The sequence below is a fragment of the Mus musculus genome, chromosome X (assembly GCF_000001635.26).
Source record: "Mus musculus strain C57BL/6J chromosome X, GRCm38.p6 C57BL/6J".
In the NCBI taxonomy this organism is placed as follows: domain Eukaryota; kingdom Metazoa; phylum Chordata; class Mammalia; order Rodentia; family Muridae; genus Mus; species Mus musculus.
In genome coordinates, this window is record NC_000086.7 from 129,517,146 (window position 1) to 129,524,023 (window position 6,878).

Sequence of the window (6,878 nt, forward strand, 5' to 3'; positions counted from 1 at the left end):
GATTTGTCTATAGAACAATCTTTTGGAGGTATTTTCTCAGTTATAGCTCCCGATTCTTATATAATATTAACTTGTGTGAGATGTTAGTATGGAAAACAAAAACTAGTCAGCACAACAGTACTATTCACGACTTAGGGCTTAACTAGTCAAAATAACCAATTTGATTTCTAAAAGAACAAATATCCTCATCCATCCTGCCATCTTGGACAGTTTGGAATGTAAGCCCAGAGTCCAAATAGAACTTCAGATAGAACTCCTAGACTAGTTCACACTCCTGCTCAATGTCAGCCACTCACTGATTGTTAGGCTCTGGAATGTCAGCCACCCCATGCACCACTGAGCCCCAAGACTGAAGGAAACTGAAAATAAAACTCTAGTTAAGAACATCCAGAGCACTTGATAACTCAGGGGAATGCTCAGGTTGCCTATCATGCGAGAAGTTGGTTGGATCACTCTTTCTGTCACAACTACATTTGAGGTCTCTTGGGGGTTAGGAATGGTTATAGGGGTGGGGTAGACTTGAGCCTGGTGCTATTACCATTTCTGTCACTATAATATTTGATCCATCTCTTAAGTCAGCTATCTCTAACATCCCATGCAGATCAGCATCAGAGATGGTGCCGAACATTCTCTCTGTCACCACCATATTTGAAGCCTCTTGGTAATCATGCAAGTGGACAGAGGGCTTCAGAGTGCCAGAGGTGGTATAGGATTCCCTAACAGTGACATTACCATAGCCCAGAGGATCAGAAGTTGGCATAGGATGGTGTATGCCAGCACCAGAGGGGTAGGTGTTCTCAAAAATTACTGTGGCAATGACAAAATGTGGGGAGATGGGTGGATTTCACTAGCAAGGAGCTCTGTATGCTGAGGGCACATCAGTTCAGAGCTGTGAGGATGCCAAGAAGCATCAGAATCTGGATATGAGTCTAGTTTTTTCCCAGGTTGATATCTGCCAAATTCTTATACTTGGGCCTCAAGGTATCCAGGTTTCATCTAGGTCTTCTTCAATAAAGCTGCAACAGCCCACAGAGCATAGATGAGCAGACAGTCATTGGATAGATATCATTCATCTTCATCTACATAAGGATAGGCTTCCTGTCAGAAGTAACCTTCCCTAAAAATTCATATTGAGACCCCCCATCTCTACATTCTCTCGTTGAAATTCTTCTTAATGTTCCCAAATTTTCTTGGAATATATCAGGTACGGTTGATGCTTTAACTCCATCCATTGTATCAAATCCTGTACTTCTTTCTTCTCCTCCTAGATCTTGCATTTTTCTGCCACAATATGCATTTATATAAACTTGTGAGTTGTGAATACATTCTATAATATTGGAATACCAGGTAGCATTTGGGACATACAGATGGAGGTTATACCAATTTTTTCTTATATTAACACTAATGAAATAATGAATTTGAGGTACAATCTTATTTGTAGCTATGTGGTCTAAAGGGTTGTTTTTATTTTTTGTTTTTTAATGTGTGCCCTGAAGTGCATCATCAGCATGTTGAACAAATAAAATGTGGCTACATTACAATAAAAGAACATCCAGAAAACATCCCCTTCCCCCACATCCTCATATATTAGTCATTCCACCTACCACACCTACCTGAGACCACATGGATACTGTACCTGGAATTCCAGAATTGTCCAAAGACTGAAAAGTGAGCATCATTCACCTAAAGCATAGCCTAACGAGTTGATGTAACAGCAAAACCAGGATCCAAGCACTTACCCAACAAAGACAAGACTAGATATCCATTCAAAGAAATACCTCAAACAAGTGAATTCTAGATGCCTATAACCCATCATAAAAATATAAACATAATGAACAACCAAGACTACATGTCTCCTCAAACAGAAACTCCACCATAATATTCTCTAAAAATCAACAAAATCATAGAAAACTTCCCAAATCTAAACAAAGAAATTGCTATCAAAATGAAAAGGGTATACAGGAAAGGATGGACTATCCAGAGACTACCCCAAGCGGAGATTCATCCCATAATCAGCCACCAAACCCCAACACTATTGCATATGCCAGAAAGATTTTGCTGAAGGTACCCTGGTATAGCTATCTCGTATGTGGCTATGTCAGTGCCTGGCAAATATAGAAGTGGATGCTCACAGTCATCTATAAGATGGAACACAGGGCCCCCAATGGAGAAGCTAGAGAAAGCACCCAAGGAGCTGAAAGGGTCTGCAACCCTATAGGTGGAACAACAATATGAACTAACCAGTATCCCCAGAGCTCGTGTCTCTAGCTGCATATGTATCAGAAGATGGCCTAATCGGCCATCATTGGGAAGAGAGGCCCCTTGGTCTTGCAAACTTTATATGCCCCAGTACAGGGGAATGCCAGGGCCAAGAAGTGGGAGTGGGTGGGTAGGGGAGCAGGGCGGAGGGAGGGTATAGGGAACTTTCGGGATAGCATTTGAAATGTATATAAAGAAAATATCTAACAAAAATATTATAAAATATTTTTAAAAAGAAAAGAGAATACAGAACACAGCATAAACAGGACCCCTAAAGGAAAGTCAATAATATGTAGTATCATAGCTTTGAATGAAATATTACAGGGAAAGACAATTTGTACGGCCTAATTTTATGGGGAGAGGGGAAATAAACCTACAATTACTGTAAGTACAAAATGAGAAATAAAGGTCTTTTTAAGATTCACTTAAAACTTATCAAGATTTACCAAATTAAAATTCAGCAGTGTATGCTTTAAACATTAACAAATGAGGTTGGGGAGATGCGTCAGTCAGTTAACTGCCTGCCTCACGAGCCTGAGGACCCATTCTCTTATGTCTGATTCCTGTGTCAAAAGCAAGATGTAATCACCGATGTCTGTAAACTTAATGCAAGAAGGTGAAGATAAGCAGCCGTGCCAGCCGTGCAAAAATGGTAAGAGCTGGGTTCAGTGAATGACTCTGTCTGTCTCAAAAAAGGTATCATAGAGAGTAATCAAAGGAGGCATCTAAAGTTGATCTTTAGATGCACATTGGCCGATTTGTGTGCATCTGCGTGTACACATGTGCAGACGTGCACAAAGTATGCATGAACACACACATACAGAAAAGCAAAATTAAAACTCATTAAACTTAATTCTCAGTTATAAGTTCATTCTTCTTTTACATGATCTGAAATTCATTAGAAATATTCATTTTTGCATGTACATATAATTTTCCTTAGAAGTAGGTGTGTTTTTAAAATCCATTCATCTACTAAAATTATGTTAGTGTCTTCAAAAATAAAAATTCAGAAATACTGAGTAAAACCTATTTATGCATGAACAAACTATAATAGCACTGTTTCAGTGAAATGAGGTTGTAATCCTCTATAATGTATTTGAATATGACATGTTTCATATATCAAGATTATTCTACAACCTAATGACCAATTGTATAAATATTTCTTTAATGTTTTCAAAGAATTGTCATCAGTTTTCAGATTTAAAAAAAATCCAAGATTCTTCTTGCTAAAATATTTAAGTTTTAAATTTTGTGTGTGTGTGTGTGTGCATGTGTTGCTTATGTAAGCCAAAAGAAGTTATTTGATGCTACTGGAACTAGAGTTACAGGTAGCTGTGAGCAGCCAAACTAAGTATTGGGAACTAAACTCAAGTACTCTTAACCACTAAACCAAATCTCTAGTTCAAATCCAAAGTTCTTGAATGAATAAAAGATTTCCTAAAAATCACACAACTAATGAGTATCACTTACCTGACATTTAGTTCGGTACTCTCTCACTAAATTCACAATATACATTGTCTTTAGTTGTTGAAGAATCATTTATAGTATAGCTCCGAGTAAAGGACTGATCCTTTTGAGTCTAGATAGAAAAGAGAAATGAAAAACAAGGTTCTTGAACTTTCAATTCAGGCTTATAAACCAAAAATTCTATAATTATGCACATGAACACTATTTCAATGTCTAGAAAATATTATAGGTGAAGAATCTTTCAACTCTTTATAAAGGCATCTTAAGTGTCAAATTTAACATACCAAGGTTATTTTCTCCTGTGTTATAAATTAGACAAAATTTAAACAAATGCCAGTCTGTGTAAATAATAAGATTTGATTTCCATTCTTCAATCTAGAAGTTGTTTTTCTAAAACTAATTTGCAGAATTAATCAAGGTGTTTTAGGAAATTTTGTCAAATATCAAATCAACTATTTTTAACCATGGCCATGCAATTTTCTAAGTCTCTCCATTTATGTTGACATGTTATAATTCTAATGTTCTAATAATGATTTTATTTTCTAGAAATAAGCTAATGTCTTTATATATTTGTCTTCTATGCCACATAGATCCCCAGTAATGGCAAGTTAGGAAACATGTTAATTCATCATGTAACATGTTTTTTTTCTTTTTCCATTTTTTATTAGGTATTTTCTTCATTTACATTTCAAATGCTATCCCAAAAGTCCCCTATACCCTCCTCACCTACCCAATCCCACTTCTTGGCCCTGGTGTTCCCCTGTACTGGGGCATATAAGTTTGCAAGACCAAGGGGCCTCTCTTCCCAATGATGGTCGACTAGGCCATCTTCTGCTACATATGCAGCTAGAGACACGAGCTCTGGGGGAACTGGTTAGTTCATATTGTTGTTCCACCTATAGGATTGCAGACCCCTTCAGCTCCTTAGGTGCTTTCTCTAGATCCTCCATAGGGGGCACTGTGTTTCATCCAATAGCTGACTATGAGCATCCACTTCTGTATTTGCCAGGCACTGGCATAGCCTCACAAGAGACAGCTATATCAGGATCCTTTCAGCAAAATATTGCTGGCTTATGCAATGGTGTCTGCGTTTAGAGGCTAATTATGGGATGGATCCCCTGGTATGGCTAGTCTCTAGATGGTCCATCCTTTATTTCAGCTCCAAACTTTGTCTCTGTAACTCCTTCCATGGGTGTTTAGTTCAAAATTCTAAGAAGGGACAAAGTGTCCACATTTTGGACTTCGTTCTTCTTGAGTTTCATGTGTTTTGCAAATTGTATCTTGGGTATGGATCAATTCATATTCTTCAACATGATAACCACCTGTTGTGCCAGCACCATTTGTTGAAAATGCTGTCTTTTTTACACTGGATGGTTTTAGCTCTTTTGTCAGAGATCAAGTGACCATAGGTGTGTGGGTTCATTTCAGGGTCTTCAATTCTATTCCATTGGTCTACCTGTCTGTCGCTATACCAGTACCATGCAGTTTTTATCACAATTGCTCTGTAGTACATCTTTAGGTCAGGTATGGTGATTCCACCAGTGGTTCTTTTATCATTGAGAAGAGTTTTTGCTATCCTAGGTTTTTTGTTATTCCAGATGAATTTGCAATTTCCCCTTTCTAATTCAACGGAAGAATTGAGTTGGAATTTTGATGGGGATTGTATTGAATCTGTAGATTGCTTTCGGAAAAATAGCCATTTTTACTATATTGATCCTGCCAATCCATGACCATGGGAGATCTTTCAATCTTCTGAGATCTTCTTTGATTTCTTTCTTCAGAGACTTGAAGTTCTTATCATACAGATCTTTCACTTCCTTAGTTAGAATCACAGCAAAGTATTCTATATTATTTGTGACTATTGTGAAGAGTACCTGGTTTCTGTATAGAAATTGTTACATTTCATCCAGGTTTTCCAGTTTTGTTCAGTATAACCTTTTGTAGAGGATCTGATCGTGTTTTGGATATCCTCAGGATCTGTTGTTATGCCTCTCTTTTCATTTCTGATTTTGTTAATTGGGATGCTGTCCCTGTGCCCTCCAGTGAGTCTGGATCATGGTTTATCTATCGTATTGATTTTTGCAAACAATCAGCATCTCATTTGGTTGATTCTTTGAATAGTTCTTCTTGTTTCCACTTGGTTGATTTCACCCCTGAGTTTGATTATTTCCTGGCATCTACTGTAGCCTCCCTCAGCCTTGAAGCTAGCTGATTCAGACTTTATTGCCACTGAATATGAGATCACCTGGAGTATAGCCATCTGACTTAGATGGCTCTATTGTTATGTCAACTACTGCTGCTCTTCTCTGAGACTCTGCAACCTGCTGAGAGACCCTTGAGACATTGAGGAGACACATCCTATCCTGCTACAGGCTGGCTTCAGGCACCAATAATGGATTGGTGGGGGAATGGGCCTCCACCCTTTATAAGCAGTCTCTTAGTAAACTGGCAGGCTTTGATTAGAACCTGTCTTGGCCTCATTCTTTTCTTGCCTTCTAGTCTCTTCCAGCCCCAGCCTGCCTTTCAGGAGTACCCGGCTCATGTAAGTCTTGGGCAGCTTACAGTTAATGATCTACTCCTCTAGGGAGAATTTGCTTCCTTTTGTTCTAGAGCTTTTAGGTGTGCTGTCAAGCTGCTAGTGTATGCTCTCACTAGTTTCTTTTTGGAGGCACTCAGAGCTATGGGTTTTCCTCTTAGGAATGCTTTCTTTGTTTCCCATAAATTTGGGTATGTTGTGGCTTCATTTTCATTAAACTCTAAAAGGTCTTTAATTTCTTGATTTCTTCCTTGACCAAGGTATCATTGAGGAGAGTGTTGTTCAGTTTCCACATGAATGTTGGCTTTGTATTCTTTTTTTTTATTACGTATTTTCCTCAATTACATTTCCAATGCTATCCCAAAAGTCCCCCACACCATTCCCTCCCACTCCCCTACCCACCCATTCCCATTTTTTGACCCTGGCATTCCCCTGTACTGAGGCATATAAAGTTTACCTGTCCAAAGGGGATCGCTTTCCAGTGATGGCTGACTAGGCCATCTTTTGATACATATGCAGCTAGAGTCAAGAGCTCTGGGGTACTGGTTAGTTCATAATGTTGCACCTAGAGGGTTGCAGATCTCTTTAGCTCCTTGGATACTTTCTCTAGCTCCTC

The 6,878-nt window shown here is 38.6% G+C and overlaps 1 pseudogene; it reads right to left on the bottom strand.

Annotated features, from left to right (window-relative positions):
• Gm14986 (predicted gene 14986) lies at positions 391-1,381 on the bottom strand (annotated as a pseudogene).